Source organism: Bos javanicus, chromosome 15 (genome assembly GCF_032452875.1).
Source record: "Bos javanicus breed banteng chromosome 15, ARS-OSU_banteng_1.0, whole genome shotgun sequence".
Taxonomy (NCBI): Eukaryota; Metazoa; Chordata; class Mammalia; order Artiodactyla; family Bovidae; genus Bos; species Bos javanicus.
Genome location: NC_083882.1, coordinates 20,140,158 through 20,160,702, shown reverse-complemented (window position 1 = coordinate 20,160,702; position 20,545 = coordinate 20,140,158). Strand labels below are relative to the sequence as shown.

Sequence of the window (20,545 nt, the reverse complement as noted above, 5' to 3'; positions counted from 1 at the left end):
TCATCCAAGAGGAAGTAGTGTAGCAACAAGCAGGAAGGTAGTTAATTGTTTCCATGGTGTGATTCCAGGGGGTACTGTGGTTACCACTTCATATATCAATGCCAGTGATCTTTCTATAGGAACAGCTTCATTAGGCCTTGAAGGCATTTGTAGTCAAAGGGTTCTCTATATAAAATCACAGTTAATGTACCTAACTTTATCAGCTAATACTTTAGTTAGCCATTAGCACTTTGAATATCTCCTATGTGCTGGGCCCATAATGTCCTCTTTTTTCTTTTTAAAAATATTTATTTATTTTGGCTGCACAGGTCCTTGTGGCATGCGGGATCTTTAGTCATGGCATGTGGGATCTAGTTCCCTGACCAGGGATCGAAACTGGGCCACCTGCATTAGGAGTGCAGAGTCCTAGCCACTGGACCACCAGGGAAGTCCCCCATAATGTCCTCTTTCAATGCACTGGCTGAGTGATAGCTGAAAGAAAGGTTCTACAAGAAATGGGCTACAACCAGGCACCTTGAGGAGGAGTGCTACCAGGATGACTAGCTTTGGACTTAGATAGAACTAGGTTCTAAAGCCAACTCTGCATTTATTTGTACTGACCTTGAAAGTTAGCCAACTAATGTATAGAAGTCCAACTTTCCTTATTTATAGAATAGGGATAATAATAACAATAATACCTCTTAGGGTTATATTTCAGAATGGGTTAAACAATATCTGTAAGGCACTCGTGAGAGTGCCAGGCATATGTGCAGTATTTCATAAATATTATTTATTTCTGGCATTATATCAGAATCAACAAAATGGCTTGACTAGTGGACAAAGAAGGCCCCAAAGAAAAATCAGGCCTACAAAAGAGCTTTGCCCAAAGCCAGTTTTATCCAGGCAGTCTTATCCTGAGAAGAAATACTGTGCATCAGAAAAAAGCCAAGGAAAGCAGTCCTGTGAACCATGTTGCAAAAGGCTTTCTCCCCTTCACCTGAGCCCTTGGAGGATGGTGAGCTTGTGTTGTTCTGCTTGTGTGGCCTCTGGCATTTGGGTGTGCCTTGTAGCTTCATTGGTTCTTCCTCATCCCAACCTTCCTGGCTCTACGCTGCTGGTATTTGGAATTCCTAACTTGCAGATAATTTCATGTGTTGCTGTTTCTTCTGCCTGGAAAACATCCCAGTCGACTGGCTTTGTTAATTCTGGTCTGAATGTCAGGTCTCAGCCTAGATGTAACTTCCCTTGGGAAGCCCCCGTCCCCTTTAGGCTGAGCTGAGTGCTGTGTTTTCACACAGTACCCTGCCAGAGAAGTTACTGCATTTATTATAATCATTCGATGATGCTTGTCTTTCCACCAGGTTTGAATTCAGGTTTGAATTCAGGTGAGCGGGAGCTCACCTAGTTTATTCGCCACAGCACGCCTAGCTTCTAGCATGATGACTGGTAGTTGAGGAACACAAAAAATACTTATTAAATAAGTGAGTGGATGAATGAATTATATGCTGAAGTTTGAAGGGGGAGGAGAAGTTGCTTTGGATTTATCCTGGCATTTCTGCTTTATGTATTAATGCTCATCTGAAAAGATCCTTGTTAGCATAATGTCATTATTGTTCCCACTTTCCCTTGTAGAAATTGTCCACAGATTATTTAAATGCCAAAATACTGGAAGGCTTTTCATAAAGTTATAAAATAATTCATGCACAGACCATCTCTGATTATCAAACCTATAGTTGACCAGGATCTTGATGTTTTATCAGATGAAGAAGAATGTATATCTGTTCAGGTAGTGGTGGAGATGTCTTCTAAATCATTAAAAAAAAACAAAACCAAAAAACCTACAGCATCACTGTGAAAGGGAAACAAACTTGGGTTTCTTCTCAGCTGGAAACTATTTTTGCTATTTTGGATACAAAAAACTCTTGATCACTTTCCCCTCTGCTGGGACTTTTCAGTTTAGCACATGACCTTGTCTTAATCAGTGGTTAACATAGGGTGATCATACATTTATCATTCAACCTAGGTAGTTTTGAGTTTCAAACTGTGCCCCAGGCCTGACACAGTTCCTCTTTGTGTTGTAAGTTCAACAAGTAAAAGGGGAATCACAGACAATTTTCTCTGGAGAGGGGCTGGGAAGGAGCACCTACGTTAGTGGAGTTTGAGACGTGCGTGAAGTTAACCTTAGTTCGGTTGCTGTGCAAATGAGCTTTGGAATGGAAGAAAAATAATGTGTGGTGGTACAGGTTTTAACTTTCCATTAAAGTTTATTTTGAAATGGTTTCAAACTTAAACATAAAACTTGCAAGTCAAGTACAAAGAACTCAGAGATTCCCTCTCACCTCTACCATCACTAATATTTTGCTGCACTGGCCCCATCTCTGTCTCTTTGTGTTTGTCTCTCAGCCATGTGATTTGAAAAAAGAAGGGGAAACTCCATTCTTCTTGTTAAATTTATAGGGGTACAACCAACAGGAAGACTTGGGAAACAACAAAATAAGAAAGGCTAGGAATTGGAGGACAAAAGTATTTTGGGAGGCAACCTCCATGTGCTGACAACTGTGCTAATTGCTTTGAGATCATTCCCACTTTAAATCCTTGGAAGAGCCTCTGAGGTGGGTTTTATTCCCACCTTACAGAGAGGAAATGGGCTCAGAAAAGATAAGCAACTTGCCCAGGTTGCCATAGGCTAGGTAACTGGCTGTGCCCGAGTGTTCCATTTTAAAGTTTTTAGAGCACACTTTGTTTTTCTAAAAAGAATATTCATTTGAGAATAAAAAGGCCCAGTTCTGCCTCTAACACTATGTGGGCAAGCCACTTCAGTTCATAGAAATTCAGCTTTCTAATGGTAGGAAGCCTAGACAAAATTAATCTGAAGATATCTTCCAGTTTGAAAACTCTCTGAATTATTTAATGTGTAATATTTTTGCCGGTTCACTGGCAAAAATATATCAAACATGTTGTTCACCATAAGAATGGGAGAGATAGGACTTACAGAAGATTTTATTCTGTAGCAAAATAGTGATTTTGCCCCCTAAATATTGGGTTGTCTATAACTTAACCTCTTGAAAACATCTGTGGATCTTTGACTTTTGACTGCTTTTCCCTATACTAGTCACTGGGCTTGGAGCTTCAGGTGTTAGGATAATTCAGAAGGATTTGATTAGAGTGTCTCTGATGGATGAACTGAAGAGGTGAATTGAAGGACTACTTTTGTTTGTGAGGTTGGTTTTGAATTCATCCTTGGTAGCTTGGTGGCTCAGCTGGTAAAGAATCCACTTGCAATGCAGGAGACCTGGATTTGATCCCTGGGTTGGGAAGATCCCCTAGAGATGAAAAAGGCTACCTACTCCAGTAGTCTGACCTGGAGAATTCATGGGATCGCAAAGAGTTGACATGACTAACTAACTTTGACTTGGTAGCTTAGAGATTAGATTACTTAGGTACAAGTTTCCTTAGATAGTACATTACATTCTCAGACAGTTCTAAATATTTTTTAAAACACCTTACTTTAAAATATTCATTCTTCAGAAACTGGAGCATGCATACCCATGAAGTTAGGCATTAATGTACCAAGAGGCCCCGAAAGAAGCCATAAAATAGAGGACAGTGTTTCAAATTAAATTGTTGATATTCAGAAAAAAAATTTTTTAACACTTATGTCTTATTTTTAGCATACAACATGAGTCCCAAGAATTTAAGGAAAAGCTGAGAACCCCTAACAATTATGAATCCTTTTGCTTTGCCCCCTGTGGTCTGGAGGTAAGCATTCGCTTTTTTTTTCCTGTCATAAAAGGGGTTCAAAGTTTTGAGATGCAGTGATATTTAAGGGGTATAGCCTTGTATACAGTGTATGCCAAAAAATAGCCATTTTTGTTAATATTATATCAAGCTCAATTCTCTTTAATGTAATTTTCTAATCCCAGCTCCAACTTTTTCCTTATTGTTTCATTTCTTTATAACGGGAATTGCTTCAGGATTTCACTCCCAGTGAAAGCAGACCCAACTTACTTTCACTTATTCTGAATCCATCCCTTGATTCCAAACCCTACTGGTTCAAAGGAGAGATAAGAAAGCCTTTTTAAGTGAACAATGCAAAGAAATAGAGGAAAACAATAGAATTGGAAAGACTAGAGATCTCTTCAAGAAAATCAGAAATATTAAGGGAACATTTCATGGAAAAATAGGCACAATAAAGGACAAAAATGGTATGGACCTAACTGAAGCAGAAGATACAGAGAAGAGGTGGCAAGAATACACAGAATAACCACACAAAAAATATCTTAATGACCCAGATAACCACGATGGTATGATTGCTCACCTAGATCCAGACATCCTGGAATTCGAAGTCAAGTGGGTCTTAGGAAGCATCACTACAAGCAAAACTAGTGGAGGTGATGGAATTCCAGCTGAGCTGTTTCAAATCCTAAAAGATGATGCTGTGAAAGTGCTGCACTCCATATGCCAACAAATTTGGAAAACTCAGCAGTGGCTTCAGGACTGGAAAAGGTCAGTTTACATTTCAATCCCAAAGAAGGGCAATGCCAAAGAATGCTCAAACTACCACACATTTGCAGTCATTTCACATGCTAGCAAGGTAATGCTCAAATCTTTCAAGTCAGGTTTCAACAGTATGTGAACTGAGAACTTCCAAATGTTCAAGCTGAATTTAGAAAAAGGCAGAGGAACCAGAGATCAAATTGCCAACATTTGTTGGATCATAGAGAAAGCAAGAGAATTCCAGAAAAACATCTACTTCTGCTTCATTGACCATGCTAAATCCTTTGACTCTGTGGGTCATAACAAACTGTAAAATTCTTAAAGAGATGGGAATACCAGATGACCTTATCTGCCTCCTCAGAAATCGGTATGCAGGTCAAGAAGCAACAGTTAGAAGTGGACATGGAACAATGCATTGGTTGAAAATTGGGAAAGGAGTATTTCAAGGCTGTATATTTTCACCTTGCCTATTTTTACTTTTACTTATATGCAGAGTACATCTTATTTTCACTTTTACTTGTATACAGAGTACATCATGCAAAATGCCAGACTGAATGAAGCACAAGCTGGAATCAAGACTGCTGGGAGACATATCAATAACTTCAGATATGCAGATAACACCACCTGTATGGCAGAAAGCAAAGAGAAACTAGAGTCTCTTGATGAACATGAAAGGGGAGAGTGAAAAAGTTGGCTTAAAACTCAACATTTTGGTTCCATCACTTCATGGCAAATAGATAGGGAAACAATGCAAACAGTGACAGACTTTATTTTCTTGGACTTCATTATCACTGTGGATGGTGTCTGCAGCCATGAAATTAAAAGACGCTTGCTCCTTGGAAGAAAAGCTATGACAAACCTAGATAGAGTATTAAAAAGCAGATTCGTTATTTTGCTACAAAGGTCCATAGAGTCAAAGTTATGGTTACTCCAGTAGTCATGTACGAATGTGAGAGCCGGGTGATAAAAAAGGCTGGGCGCTGAAGACACCTTTGAACTATGGTGCTGGAGAAGACTCTTAAGAGTCCCTTGGACTGCAAGGAGATCCAACCAGTCAATCCTAAAGGAAATCAACCCTGAATATTCACTGGAAGAACTAATGCTGAAGCTGAAGCTCTAATACTTTGACCATCTTATGCGAAGAATCGACTCACTGGAATAGACCCTGATCTTGGGAAGGATTGAGGGCAGGAGGAGAAGGGGACAACAGAAGATGAGATAGTTGGATGATATCAGCGACTCAATGGACATTTGCTCAAACTCAGTGGAGCTGGAGCAGACTCCAGGAAATGGTAAAGGACGGGGAAGTCTGGCGTGCTGCAGTCTATGGGTTTGCAAAGAGCTGGACAGGACTGAGGGACTGAACAACATTTACAACAACAACATTTGTTCTAAATCTAATCCTTGGGAAGATAGTGACTCTAAGATCATCAACACATGACAAATATGTGATGGCAGCTAACCTACCCTTCCTGAGACCTTTTCCTCCTGACTAATATTCCTAGTTCCTTCAACATTTCTTCACATGAGTTTTGTTACCTGGTTTTATTAGGATAGCTCTTTCACCATCCTATCCCCCTGTAAAAGATACTCTGATTTATCTATATCTCTCTCAGAGAACTTATCCTTATTCATGTTTTATGTCTTCCACTGAAGGCTGTTTAGCTTTAAGAGGGGCAGACAGAAATCATCTTCATCTTACTGAATTTGTTCACCAGTACTAATTTGGAAGTTTGACATAATCTATTAAACAGTTGAAGTTATTTGGCTATTCAACATTCTCTCCCTCCCTCCCTTTCTCCCTCTCTCTTTCTCTTCCTCTTCCTTTTTTCCTCCCTCCATTTCTTTCTTTCCCACCTGATTTCCTTTTTACGAATTATCTCTTGGGAAAGATTGAAGGCAAAAGGAGAAAGGGTGACAGAGAATGAGATGGTTAAATAGCGTCACCAACTCAGTGGACATGAATCTGAGCAAACTCTGGGAGACAGTGAAGGACAGTCTGGCATCCTGTAGTCCATGGGATTGCAAAGTGTCAGACATGACTCAGCCACTAAACAAAAAGCAATGGATGTTGTCTTTTGAAATTGTAATCAGGAGTCCTCTTTACTTCTTCCCAAGGACTGGATACTGATGCAAGCTAGGCCAATCTGAGGTCCTCTTCATGGAATTTTGAATAAATTGAATTTTAAACAGGAAGACAATGATTCTCGAAGTATGAATAGTTGGATTTCCATCTCACGTAGCCAAGTTCCTTGATCATACTATTCTTCATATGTGGTTTCATTGTAATTCCCGCTTTCCAGCTTTCCATTCTTTTGGAAGAGGCCAAGCACAGCAGGAGCCCAACTCAGCGAAGATCCTGTGCTAGAAGTGGAAGGTGAAGAAACCCAGCGCAGGGGAAGGCCCATTGTGCTGGAAACCGGGACAGCAAAAAACGAAAAACGAACTCAGCAGAAAGCTCACGTGGCCCAGTCTCAGATTCCAGAAGACCTCCGGTTAAGCAGTCAAGGTACCAGGACATGACTCCTGGATTCACTACTCACGAGTCAAGCCGTGGAAGAAAACAGAAGAGGACACTCGATACACCTGTCAACCAGCTACAACATGCAGTGCCAGTTCAACAAAGATATAAAACTACAGCTGACCACGGAAAATATCACATACCCTTGGACACCACTATAAGGACTCTGAGGATTGAGACTAGCAAGAGGGGGAGGCCCAATACCCCTCGCCATCCCAGTTCAGCAGGAAGTAGCCAGAAAGACCTCAACACCCCTATTCCCAAAGAATTAGGCCTCCCATCTCTTGAGGGGGGAATGTTAGGTAGGTAGAATAGGGAAAAGGAGTCCAAAATGGCGGTGGCTAAAAGACAAGGAAGGTCAAAGGAAGGTCCGAGGACCAGAGTGAAGACTTCAGGCAGAACAAACACCACTCTTGGCTAAGCCCAATTTGCATAGGGCAGGCCCAGGTGGAGGAAAAAACATATAAAAGGAGGAGCCAAAGTGCTTTCTCACGGACTCTCTCTCTCCCGCGTGTGTGTGCTCTCTCTCTCTCACTCTCTCTCTCTCTCTCCTGCTATCTTCTTAATAAAATAGAGCTGTGACATTGATTTGCCTAAGAGCTATAATACGGTTTGGCCAAGACCCGAGAGCTGTGACGCGCCGAGGGCTTTAATGTCTGTCGCTCCAAATCTTTGTTGTGATGAGACAAAGAACCGAGGAACATACATTTGCGTGACATGTTCATCCCAAACTCCTAATTTATCCCTCCTCCCCTTTCCCCTGTGTTAACCATAAGTTTGTTTTCTGTGTCTGTGAGTCTGTTTCTGTTTTGTAAATAAGTTCATTAGTACCATTTTTTTAGATCCCACCTAAAAGTGATATTGGAGAAGGAAATGGCAACCCACTCCAGTGTTCTTGCCTGGAGAATCCCAGGGATGGGGGAGCCTGGTGGGCTGCTGTCTATGGGGTCGCACAGAGTTGGACATGACTGAAGCAACTTAGCAAACTTAGCAAGGAAGCATTCTTTCTATAAACCTCCTAGTACTTGTCTTTGGTTTAAGCTAGCAGAGTCACTATCTATTGCTTACAATTAAAGGACGCTAATAGTAAAGTAATGCTCAAAATTCTCCAAGCCAGGCTTCAGCAATACGTGAACCGTGAACTTCCTGATGTTCAAGCTAGTTTTAGAAAAGGAAGAGCAACCAGAGATCAAATTGCCAACATCTGCTGGATCATGGAAAAAGCAAGAGAGTTCCAGAAAAACATCTATTTCTGCTTTATTGACTTTGCCAAAGCCTTTGTGTGGATCACAATAAACTGGGGAAAATTCTGAAAGACATGGGCATACCAGACCACCTGACCTGCCTCTTGAGAAACCTATATGCAGGTCAGGAAGCAACAGTTAGAACTGGACATGGAACAACAGACTGGTTCCAAATAGGAAAAGGAGTACGTCAAGGCTGTATATTGTCACCCAGCTTATTTAACTTATATGCAGAGTACATCATAAGAAACGCTGGGCTGGAAGAAGTACAAGCTGGAATCAAGATTGCCAGGAGAAATATCAATAACCTCAGATATGCAGATGATACCACCCTTATGGCAGAAAGTGAAGAGGAACTCAAAAGCCTCTTGATGAAAGTGAAAGTGGAGAGTGAAAAAGTTGGCTTAAAGCTCAACATTCAGAAAACGAAGATCATGGCATCTGGTCCCATCACTTCATGGGAAATAGATGGGGAAACAGTGGAAACAGTGTCAGACTTTATTTTTGGGGGCTCCAAAATCACTGCAGATGGTGACTGCAGCCATGAAATTAAAAGACACTTACTCCTTGGAAGGAAAGTTATGACCAACCTAGATAGCATATTCAAAAGCAGAGACATTACTTTGCCAACAAAGGTCCGTCTAGTCAAGGCTATGGTTTTTCCAGTGGTCATGAATGGATGTGAGAGTTGGACTGTAAAGAAGGCTGAGCACCAAAGAATTGATGCTTTTGAACTGTGGTGTTGGAGAAGACTCTTGAGAGTCCCTTGGACCGCAAGGAGATCCAACCAGTCCATTCTGAAGGAGATCAGCCCTAGGATTTCTTTGGAAGGAATGATGCTAAAGCTGAAAGGCCAGTACTTTGGCCACCTCATGCCAAGAGTTGACTCATTGGAAAAGACTCCGATGCTGGGAGGGATTGGGGGCAGGAGGAGAAGGGGACGGCAGAGGATGAGATGGCTGGATGGCATCACTGACTCGATGGACGTGAGTCAGAGTGAACTCTGGGAGTTGGTGATGGACAGGGAGGCCTGGCGTGCTACAATTCATGGGTCACAAAGAGTCGGACATGACTGAGTGACTGAACTGAACTGAATGAGTATTACCATTGTACATAGTGATGTGCCTATCTACTGTGCAAATACTTCTACAACATCGTTCCCTAAAGGTTTCTTTAATTCGTAGTCATACAATTTAAAAAATTATAAGTAATCCCTTGCCCTTAAATTTTTGTCATAATGTGCTAGCTTTATTTCCAGAAGTCTGAATCCATGGTAGAGAAATCTGAACATGTTTCCATCTTCCTCTCATTCCCACGGCATTTAGTTCACTTCAGTTTAGTCTCTCAGTCGTGTCTGATTCTTCGCGATACCATGGACTGCAGCACACCAGGCTTCGCTGTCCATTACCAGCTCCTGGAGCATGCTCAAAAATCAGGGTCTTTTCCAGTGAGTCAGTTCTTTGCATCAGGTGGCCAAAGTATTGGGGCTTCAGCTTCAGCATCAGTCCTTCCAATGAATATTCAGGACTGATTTCCTTTAGGATGGACTGGTTGGATCTCCTGGCAGTTCAAGGGACTCTCAAGAGTCTTCTCCAACACCACAGTTTAAAAACATCTTTGGCACTCAGCTTTCTTTATGGTCCAAGTCTCACATCCATACATGACCACTGGGAAAACAATAGCTTTGACTAGATGAACCTTTGTCAGCAAAGTAATGTCTTTTCTTTTCAATATGCTCTCTAGGTTGGTCATAGGTTTTCTTCCAAGGAGCAAGTGTCTTTTAATTTCATGGCTGCAGTCACCATCTGCAGTGATTTTGAAGCCCAAAAAATAAAAGTCTCTCACTGTTTCCATTGTTTCCCCATCTGTTTGCCATGAAGTGATGGGACCAGATGCCATGATCTTCATGTTTTGAATGTTGAGTTTTAAGCTAGCTTTCCACTCTTCTCTTTCACTTTCATCAAGAGGTTCTTTAGTTCCTCTGCTTTCTCCCATAGGGTGGTGTAATTTGCATATTGAGGTTATCGATGATTCTAGCTTGTGCTTCATCCAGCCCTTCATATTACATGATGTACTTTGCATAGAAGTTAAATAAACAGGGTGATGATATACAACTTTGACCTACCACTTTTCCAATTTGGAACCTGTCCGTTGCTCCATGTCCGGTTCTAGCCGTTGTTTCTTGACTTGCATACAGATTTCTCAGGTGGCAGGTAAGGTAGTCTGGTATTCCCATTTCTTTAAGGCTTTTTCCACAGTTTGTTGTGATCCACACAGTCAAAGGCTTTAGCATAGTCAATGAAGCAGAAGTAGATGTTTTTCTGGAACTCTCTTGCTTTTTCAATGATCCTACAGAGGTTGGCAATTTGATCTCTGGTTCCTCTGCCTTAATCCAGCTTGAACATCTGCAAGTCCTTGGTTCACATACTGTTGAACCCCACAGTGTTATTTTGTAATTTTTACTAAAATTACATCTAATTTGGACTTCCCTGGTGGTTCAGATGGTAAAGAATCTGCCTGTACTGCAGGAGACCTGGATTTGATCTCTGGGTCAGGATGAATCCCTGGAGAAGGGAATGGCTATCCACTCCACTATTCTTGCCTGGAGAATTCTATGGAGAGTGGAGCCTGGCAGGCCACAGTCCATGGGGTCACAAAGAGTCAGATAGGACTGAGCGACTAACACTTTCACTTTTTTCTTTTCACATCTAATTTAGACTGAACATAAAAGATTAGGGACCTTTTGAAAAGGCAGAATGCCTGCCTTTTAGTGGGGAGAAGTCAGCTCAGTTGTGGAGTTGTAAAGGGACACCAGTGTTGTAACGCTGGGGGAGTAGGAAGGGTTCCTATCTGCCAAAATGTCCATATTCTGCAATTGTCAGATTTCCTCCTCTTATTGGCGTTGAAATGACAAAAGGAAAGCAAGTGTACTAGCATAACGTTAAAATCAGTACTCCAGCAAAGAGGAAAGCTTTGTCATCTGGGAGGCGAAGGGACGTGAGGACACTGCTTTAGCGCTGCAGTGAGATGTTGCAGCCCTGATCCCCCTCCGCACTCGGTGAGCTGGACGTTTTGTGCTCAGCATCTCCCTGGCAGACTTTTGTTACTGAACTTTCATGTGCTGTGCTGTGCTTAGTGGCTCAGTTGTGTTCTACTCTTTGAGACCTCATAGTCTGTAGCCCGCCAGGTTCCTCTGTCCATGGGGATTCTCTAGGCAAGAATACTGAAGTGGGTTGCCAGGCCCTCCTCCAGGGGATCTTCCCAACTCAGGGATCGAACCCAGGTCTTTCACACTGCAGGCAAATTCTTTACTATCTGAGCTACCAGGGAAGCCCAAGAATATTGGAGTGGGTAGCTTATCCTTTCTCCAGGGGAGCTTCCCCACCCAGGAATCGAACTGGGGTCTCCTGCATTGCACGTGGATTCTTTACCAGCTGAGCTACCAGGGAAACCCACTGATCTTTCATACTTCTTCTTTACTGGTGAGATCTTGGCTGGATATTTTATAGGGAAAACCAGTTATTTCCTCCACAAGGTAGATGCTGAGATGGTGATAGTAGTTCAAGAAGTTTTTGGTTTGCATTCCCACCAACAGTGTAAGAGGGTTCCCTTTTCTCTACAGCCTCTCCAGCACTTACTGTTTGTGGACTTTTTGATGATAGTCATTATAAGCTGATACCTCAGTGTAGTTTTGATTTGCATTTCTTTAATAATGAGTGCTGTTGAGTATCTTTTCATCTGTTTACTAGCCACCTGTATGTCTTCTCTGGAGAAATGTCTCTTAGGTCTTCTGCCTACTATTTGATTGGGTTGTTTGTTTTTCTGGTATTGAGCTGCATGAACTGCTTGTATAGTTTGGAGATTAATTCTTTGTCAGTTGTTCCATTTGCTATTATTTTTTCCCATCCTGAGGGTTATCTTTTCACCTTCCTTATAGTTTCTTTCATTGCGCAAAAGCTTTCAAGTTTAATTAGGTCCCACTTGTTTACTTTTGTTTTTGTTTACATCATACTGGGAGGTGGATCACAGAGGATCTTGCTGTGATTTATGTCAGAGAGTGTTCTGAGTGTGTTTTTCTCTAATAGTTTTATAGTTTCTGGTCTTACGTTTAGGTCTTTAATCCATCTTGACTTTATTTTTGTGTATGGTGTTAGGAAGTGTTCCAATTTCATTCTTTTACATGTAGTTGACCAATTTTCCCAGCACCACTTGTTTAAGAGACTGCCTTTTCTCTGTTATATGTTTTTGTTTCCTTTGTCAAAAATAAGGTGTCCATAGGTGTGTGGATTTATCTCCTGGCTTTCTATCTTGTTCCATTGGTCTATATTTCTGTATTTGTGCCAGCACCATACTGTCTTGATGACTGTAGCTTTGTAGTATAATCTGAAATCAGGAAGGTTGATTCCTCTAGTTCCATTCTTCTTTCTCAAGATTGCTTTGGCTCTTTGTTTTTTTTTAGTGTTTTCATACAAATTGTGAAAATGATTTGTCCTAGTTCTGTGAAAAGTACAGTTGGAATGCAAACTGATACAATCACTGTGGAGAACAGTATGGAGATTCCTTAAAAACCTAGGAATAAAACCATATGACCCAGAAATCACACTACTAGGCATATACCCTGAGGAAACCATAATTGAAAAAGACACATGCACCCTAATGTTCATTGCAGCACTGTTTACAATAGCTAGGACATGGAAGCAACCAAGATGTCCATCAGTAGATGAATAGATAAGGAAATTCTGGTGCATATGCACAATGGCATATTACTTAGCTATAAAAAGGAATGCATTTGAGTGAGTTCTAATAAGGTAGATGAACCTAGAGCTTATTATACAAAGTGAAGTAAGTCAGAAAGAGAAAGACAAATACTGTATATTAACACAACATATATATGGAATCTAGAAAGATAGTACCAACGATCCTACATGCAGGGCAGCAAAGGAGACACAGACATAAATAACAGACTTTTGGACAGAGTGGGAGAAGGAGAGGGTGGGATGATTTGAGAGAATAGCATTGAAACATGTACATTACCATATGTAAGTTAGACAGTGGGAGTTTGATGTATGACACAGGGAACCCAAAGCTGCTGTTTGTGTCAACTTGGAGGGGTGGGGTGGGAATGGAGGTTGGAAGTGGATTCAGCAGGGAGGGGGTTCAACATGTATGCCTATGGCTGATTCATGTTGATATACGGCAATGTATCCTCCAATTAAAATAAATAAATTCTTTTAACAAAGAAGTTTATTGGGAGTAATATCTGTGAAAGAAATGGGATGAGGAGCAGACTGAGCAGAGAGAGCCTTGGGCCACTGTGCAGATCTGATGGTTTCAGCAGGGAGCTCCAGAGCAGAGACTGCCTGTTACGGGGGCTGCTTTGGGCAGAAGCAGCCAGCCCCTGGTGCCCTCACCATGTGATCACTGGTGGAGGACTGCCCAGGGAAAGCATGGATCCTGAAATGCTGGAGCCTGTGGCTACTGAGCTCCTTGTTAACTGAAGCTGAGCAGACACTCTCATGGCTATCTCACTGTTCTTCTGAACTGTGTCCTAAATTCACTTGTGGCATAATTGCTCAGCACGTGGACTCAGGAGTCAGATAGTGTTGGTCTGAATCCAAGGTCCAACGCTTGCTCCAGTGTGATCTTGGCAAAAATGTTAAGCCTCTCTGTTCCTCATACTCTTCATCTTTAAAGTAGAGATAAAATCAGTGGTAACTTTATTGAATTATTATAGAGCACTTACATAGTATATAGTGCAATGGTAAAGTACCCACCTGCTAATGCAGGAGATGAAGAGACGCAGGTTCGATCCCTGGGTCAGCAAGATCCCCTGGAGAAGGAAAGGGCAACCTACTCCAGGATTCTTTCCTGGAGAAACCAATGGACAGAGAAGCCTGGTGGGCTATAGTTCATGGGATTGGAAAGAGTTGGACATGGCTGAGCACACATGTTACATTACACAATATATTAATAGAGTAGATTAATGAGTAATCTTCTAATATATTATATTAATATACTGAAATGCATGATCCAGTGTATTTTGCTTATAAGTATTTAAGTGCAAAATGCTTGTCCAGTATATTTTTGCCATTATTTATTTATTCACTGAATGTCAGCTATGTACCAGCTTCCACTGACCTGCCTTGTAGGAGCATTCAGATGACTTTCTCTGAGTCAGCTTACTTGTCTGATAATCATTTACCTTTCTTGAAAGCACATCTGAAGGCCTGGGAGACTCATCAGTGACAGTTCTCAGATCAAGAGCTTAATTCATAACTTGTGTATAGCCTTCATTGTTTGTGATTTTTTATTTTTTAAAAGATTATTTGATTTTAGCTTTCCTTAAGAGACCCGCTTTGACCCCATTGGCTAACTATAATGTTACAGCCTCTCAGCTTTAAGTGTCAAGCTTCCCCCCACTTACTTGTTTGTTGAGGTGGAACAAGGAACAGGATTTACAAACCGTCAAGGTGGTGGAGGAGGCAGGACCATGGGTGCCACTTTTAGGAACTATGGAGAGGGAGCTTTCTTACAAGGAGTCCCCAAATGCTGTTGAGTGTGTGTTAGTTGCTCAGTCATGTCTGACTCTTTGCAGCCCCATGGATTGTAACCTGCCAGGCTGCATTGTTCCTGGAATTCTCCAGGCAAGAATACTGGAGTGGGTAGCCATTTCCCTCTCCAGGGGATCTTCCAGACCCAGGAATTGATGCAGGTCTATCACTTTGCAGATGGATTCTTCACCATCTGAGTTACCAGGGAAGGCTCCTAAATGCTCTTGAGGAGATCGTTTTGTTTCTTCAGCAAACACTAAATGTACTTTAGTACTTAGAGTTCCCAGTTACTCTAAGAGCTTTTGCAGTATTAATTAATGTAATCCAGTATTGATCACTGTAATGTAATTTTTACTCTATGATGTAAATTCTCAGTTTAAGTACCACCAACATCCGCATTTTACAGCCATGACAACTGAAGTTAAATGACTGGCCCAGGATGAGAAGAAGAGTTGGACTTTGAACACAGGTAGAATTTGTGCTCTTAACCACAAGATGTCTTGTCCCCTGAGTAAGGCTCATCCTAAAATGCATTCTTTGCTTCTATCAGCTGGCATTTCACATGATGTACTCAGCATATAAGTTAAATAAGCAGGGTGACAATATACAGCCTTGACATACTCCTTTCCCAATTTGGAAACAGTCCATTGTTCCATGTCCAGTTCTAACTGTTGCTTCTTGACCTGCAGGAGGCAGGTAAGGTGGTCTGGTATTCTCATCTCTTTAAGGATTTTTCACAGTTTGTTCTGATCCACACAGTTAAAGGCTTTCGCATAGTCAATGAAACAGAAGTAGATGTTCTTCTGGAATTCTCTTGCTTTTTCTATGATCCAAGGGATGTTGACAATTTGATCTCTGGTTCCTCTGCCTTTTCTAAATCCAGCTTGAACATCTCGAAGTTCTTGGTTCACATACAGTTGAAGCCTAGCTTGGAGAATTTTGAGCATTACTTTGCTAGCATGTGAAATGAATGCAAATGTGTGGTAGTTTGAGGATCCGTTGGCATTGCCCTTCTTTAAGATTGGAATGAAAACTGACCTTTTCCAGTCCTGTGGCCACTGCTGAGTTTTCCAAATTTGTTGGCATATTGAGTGCAGCACTTTCACAGCATTATCTTTTAGAATTTGAAACAGCTCAGTTGGAATTCCATTACCTCCACTAACTTTGTTTGTAGTGATGTTTCCTAAGGCCCATGTAACTTTGCACTCCAAGATGTCTGGCTCTAGGTATGTGATCCAAACACATCGTGGTTATCTGGTTGTTTGGAATAGAGCACTGCATATATTTTGAGTTATTTTCCCCAAGTTTAATTTTCCTTTAAGATTTTTAGAAGGCAGTATAGTTATTTTTAAGTAATTTCTAGCAGAAACATGTTTATCTGAAAGAAAGCTCACAATTAAAAAGTATATATAATAACTACATATTCTAATTTTTAAATGAAATTCATTTTCAAAGAACTTAATGTGGGTATGCTAAATCTCAGGGTTTTAGTTTAGTCAAAATTTAAGAAGACAGATTTTCCTTCATCTTTCTAAATAATTTGGATACAGAGAAGGTATTTGATTTATTCAATGTGACAATCTCATTTCAGTTGAATACTCCATGATGGAATATTGCCTTTGACTTGTGGATTATTTTTATTTAACTCTCACACATTCTCTCAGACTTATAGTAGTCATAGGATAAGGATAAAGTTTAAAAAATTTTTTTATTAAAGTGTTCTTTGCATTCTATAAGAGTCATACATTTTAAGTTTATAGTAGGAAGAACTTGAACAGATGTAGTCATCACCTCAGAAGGCTCCTTCTTTCCCAGTCACTCCTCCCCACCCCAGTCCCAAGCAATCATGGGGCCACGTTGATCACTGTACATTAGCTCTGTCTTTTCTAGAGTTTCACATTTCAAGCAGTCAAGAAGTTCCTAAGCAACAGCGTCTACTGCAGGTGCAGGTCTGGCTGACTCACCCTCCAGAGACTCAGCCAGGGACAGGACACGAGCCTGGATGATTCAGACAGTTTTCAGTCACAGCACTGTAGGCAGCATGAGCACTGTGTTCTCACTGGTTCTCCTTACTCCCCAGGAACCTCGGGGGTGATACGGAGGAGGGCCCAGGTGAATGCTTAGGCACACAGTGGATGTGTGTCACAGCTGAGTAATGCTGAGCCCAGAAAACCCCTGCTCTGATAAACGGAGTGCCAGTGAACCTGTCCATTCTCCTCTGTGGTGATGGACGTCATTCTTATTCTCCTGGTCAGAAAACAAACCTGCCTATTGACTTAGAGGAAGAATTATCCTTATAGCCCTGGAATGTCTAAAGGGAGAAGAGACCCTGAACAACTTTAGGGTAAACATCAAACAATCTAACATATGTTTATTTGAAGAGATAAATCCCCCAAATGTCAGGAAACCAGAAAATTGCTAATTGTTCCAGAACTTGTGTGCCTTCTATTTTTCTAATATATCTACTTCACTTACTAAAATTGTCTCCTTTGAACTTAAAGAATTCAGTGTCTTTCTTCCAGTAGATGTTCAATGATATTTCTCCCATTTGTGATGACAGAGAATGAGTATGAGTCTTAATCTAAGCCCAAATGTAGAAACTTTTTCTTTTTAACTCTACATGTATGGATTGCAAAACCAAATAAATACAATCAATGGATGTTAATCATAACATCCAGCTCTGATACACAATTGCAGCTAACCAAGCAGTAACTGCAATGATATTTTGAAATAAATCTCATTTTATTATGTTACAGAAAATTATTAAAATTAAAAGTTAGACAAGTATAACTTAGAATGAAAAAATCTTCCTGTGAAGCCTCTAAATTCAGACTGGGAGGTCATTGCAAATTCTCCTAGCTCTCTAAAGATAATTAGTTTCTTTTGAATAATGCTTAAAGAAAAATAGTCTTTCAGCTCTGTGAATGAGCTAATCTTCTGGGATTTTTTACCCCCCCCAAACAGGAAAATCCTCTGAAACTATATAGTACAAAATTACAAAAAGAAAGGGAAAAAATCTTGGGCTGATAAATAAGAAATCAAGTTTGGTTGGTTCGTTCAACTCCATTATCTCTTTTTATGTGTGGGAAAAGCAGCCATCCTATAAGTTTTTACCAGCTAGAAATGAAGAGGGAGTGTTCCTAATAGAAGTTGAAACTACACGTACTATTCAAGTACTGAACAAGTCAAGTATTAACGCATCTTGTCAAACAGTGCAGTGGATCCAAGACATAGGACCCTCCTAGACTAGCGAGGGGACATTTAAATAAGGGAGCGTATCATCCTTTATATTGCAGTATCCACTGAATATCAGTAGTAAAATTTGTTAGTTAGTACATTCATTGAGCATACACCCTTCATTATTATATCTAATAATTATTTCTGTTGTTAAGAAGTTACTTATATTGCATTTGGCTTTCGATATTATTCTTATTTACTGGTTATTATTATTATTATTAGGAAAAGAGTCATCTTCTATTCTCGGAATGATTGCATCCAAATTAGGCACTATCTTCAGGTTGCTTCCAAGGCTGTCTTTTCCTATAGTAGGAACAGTAAGAAATATGCAGCATTGACACTCTGTCAGGGGCAAAATCCAACTGAAATAGACCTGTAGTGTAGTAAAACACAAAAAGCACAGTATCTTATTCTTAAGAAAAGAGAAAGTAACCCTGACTGAGTGTAGACCATGAAATCATACCCCCAGAACCTAAAAAATTTTCACTAACCAGAGGATATGGACTATTTGTCCTCTGGAAATAAGACTTCAGAGCTCACAAGCATGATGGGAGGACTCATCTTAACACAGGCAGTGCTCATCAACTTGAATTATATCTAATTGGCCTTTTCTTCCTCAGATATGTGGTGTCTTTGTGGGTCACATGGTAAATACACTTTTTTCAGAAAATTTTGCAAGTATAGTAATTGAAATGATTATGCGTATTTGTTGGCATAGGACAGTAAGAACACTATGAAAGGAATGATGTATTCTTAAGATTATTTTTGGTTCAGTCTTGGAAGGTTGTACCTTTCTAAGAATTTGTTCATTTCATCTAGATGGTCCATTTTATTCATATACTACTGTCTCATGATTCTTGTGAACCAAGAAGAAATAGAAAATATGAACAGACCAATCAGAAGTACTAAAAAGAAAAAAAACCTGTGATTGAAATTTTCCAACAAACAGAAGTCCAGGACCAGATGGCTTCACAGGCAAATTCTATCAAATATTTAAGGACACTTACCCTTCTGAAACTCTCCCAAAAAGTTGCAGAAGAAAGAATACTCCCAAGTTCATTCTATGAGAACACCATTACCTTGATAATTAAACCAGACAAAGATATCACAAAAAAGGAAATTATAGGCCAATATCACTGATGAACATAGACAGAGATCCTCAATAAAATACAAGCAAACAGAATCCAACACATTAAAAGGATCATACACCATAATCAAGTGGGATTTACCCCAGAGATGCAAGGATTCTTCAATATATACATGAATCAATCAATGTGATACAGCATATAAACAAACTGAAGAATAAAATCTGCATGATCATCTTAACAGATGCAAAAAAAGCTTTTGACAAAATTCAACACCCATTTATGATAAAAACTCTCCAGAAAGTGGGCATGGGAAAAACTACCTCAACATAATAAAGACCATATATGAATAGCAAGGAAAGATAAGAAAGCCTTCCTAAGTGCAAAGAAATAGAGGAAAACATTAGAATGGGGAATACTAGAGATCTATTAAAAAATTAGAGATACCAAGGGAACATTTCTTGCAAAGACAGGCACAATAAAGGACAGAAACCCTATGGACCTAACAGAAGCAGAAGATATCAAGAAGAGGTGGCAAAAATACACAGAAGAACTATACAAAATAGGTCTTCATGACTCAGATAACCACGATGGTGTGATCACTCACCTAGAACCAGACATCTTGGAGTGCAAGGTCAAGTGAGCCTTAGGAACCATTACTACAAACAAAGCTAGTGGAGGAGATAGAATTCCGGCTGAGCTATTTCAAATCCTAAAAGATGATGCTGTGAAAGTGCTGCATTCAATATGCCAGCAAATTTGGAAAACTCAGGAGTGGCCACAGAACTGGAAAAGATCAGTTTTCATTCCAATCCCAAAGAAAGGCAATGCCAAAGAATGTTCAAACTACCAGAGAACTGCACTCATTTCACATGCTAGCAAGGTAATGCTCAAAATTCTCCAAGCTATGCTTCAACAGCATGTGAACCAAGAACTTCGAGGTGTTCAAGCTGAATTTAGAAAAGGCAGATGAACCAGAGATCAAATTGTCAACATCCGTTGGATCATAGAAAAAGCAAGAGAATTCCAGAAGAACATCTACTTCTGCCTCTTTGACTATGTGAAAGCCTTTTACTGTGTGGATCACAACAAACTGTGGAAAATTCTTAAGAGATGGGACTACCAGACCGCCTGACCTGCCTCCTAAGAAACCTGTATGCAGGTCAAGAAGCAGCAGTTAGAACCGTACATGGAACAAGAGACTGGTTCCAAATTGAGAAAGGAGTATGTCAAGGCTGTATGTTGTTACCTTGCTTATTTAACTTATATGCAGAGTACATCATGCAAAATGCCAAACTGAATGAAACATAAGCTGGAATCAAGATTGCATGGAGAAATATCAATAACCTCAGATATGCAGATGACACCACCCTTATGGCAGAAAGCCAAGATGAACTAAAGAGCCTCTTGATGAAAGTGAAAGAGGAGAGT

At 40.4% G+C, this 20,545-nt stretch overlaps 1 non-coding gene across 1 annotated transcript; it reads right to left on the bottom strand.

Annotated features, from left to right (window-relative positions):
• Positions 1–354: 354 nt before the first annotated feature.
• TRNAR-CCU (transfer RNA arginine (anticodon CCU)) lies at positions 355–427 on the bottom strand. The gene has a single exon. It is a non-coding gene; the product is annotated as a tRNA-Arg (tRNA).
• Positions 428–20,545: the final 20,118 nt, after the last annotated feature.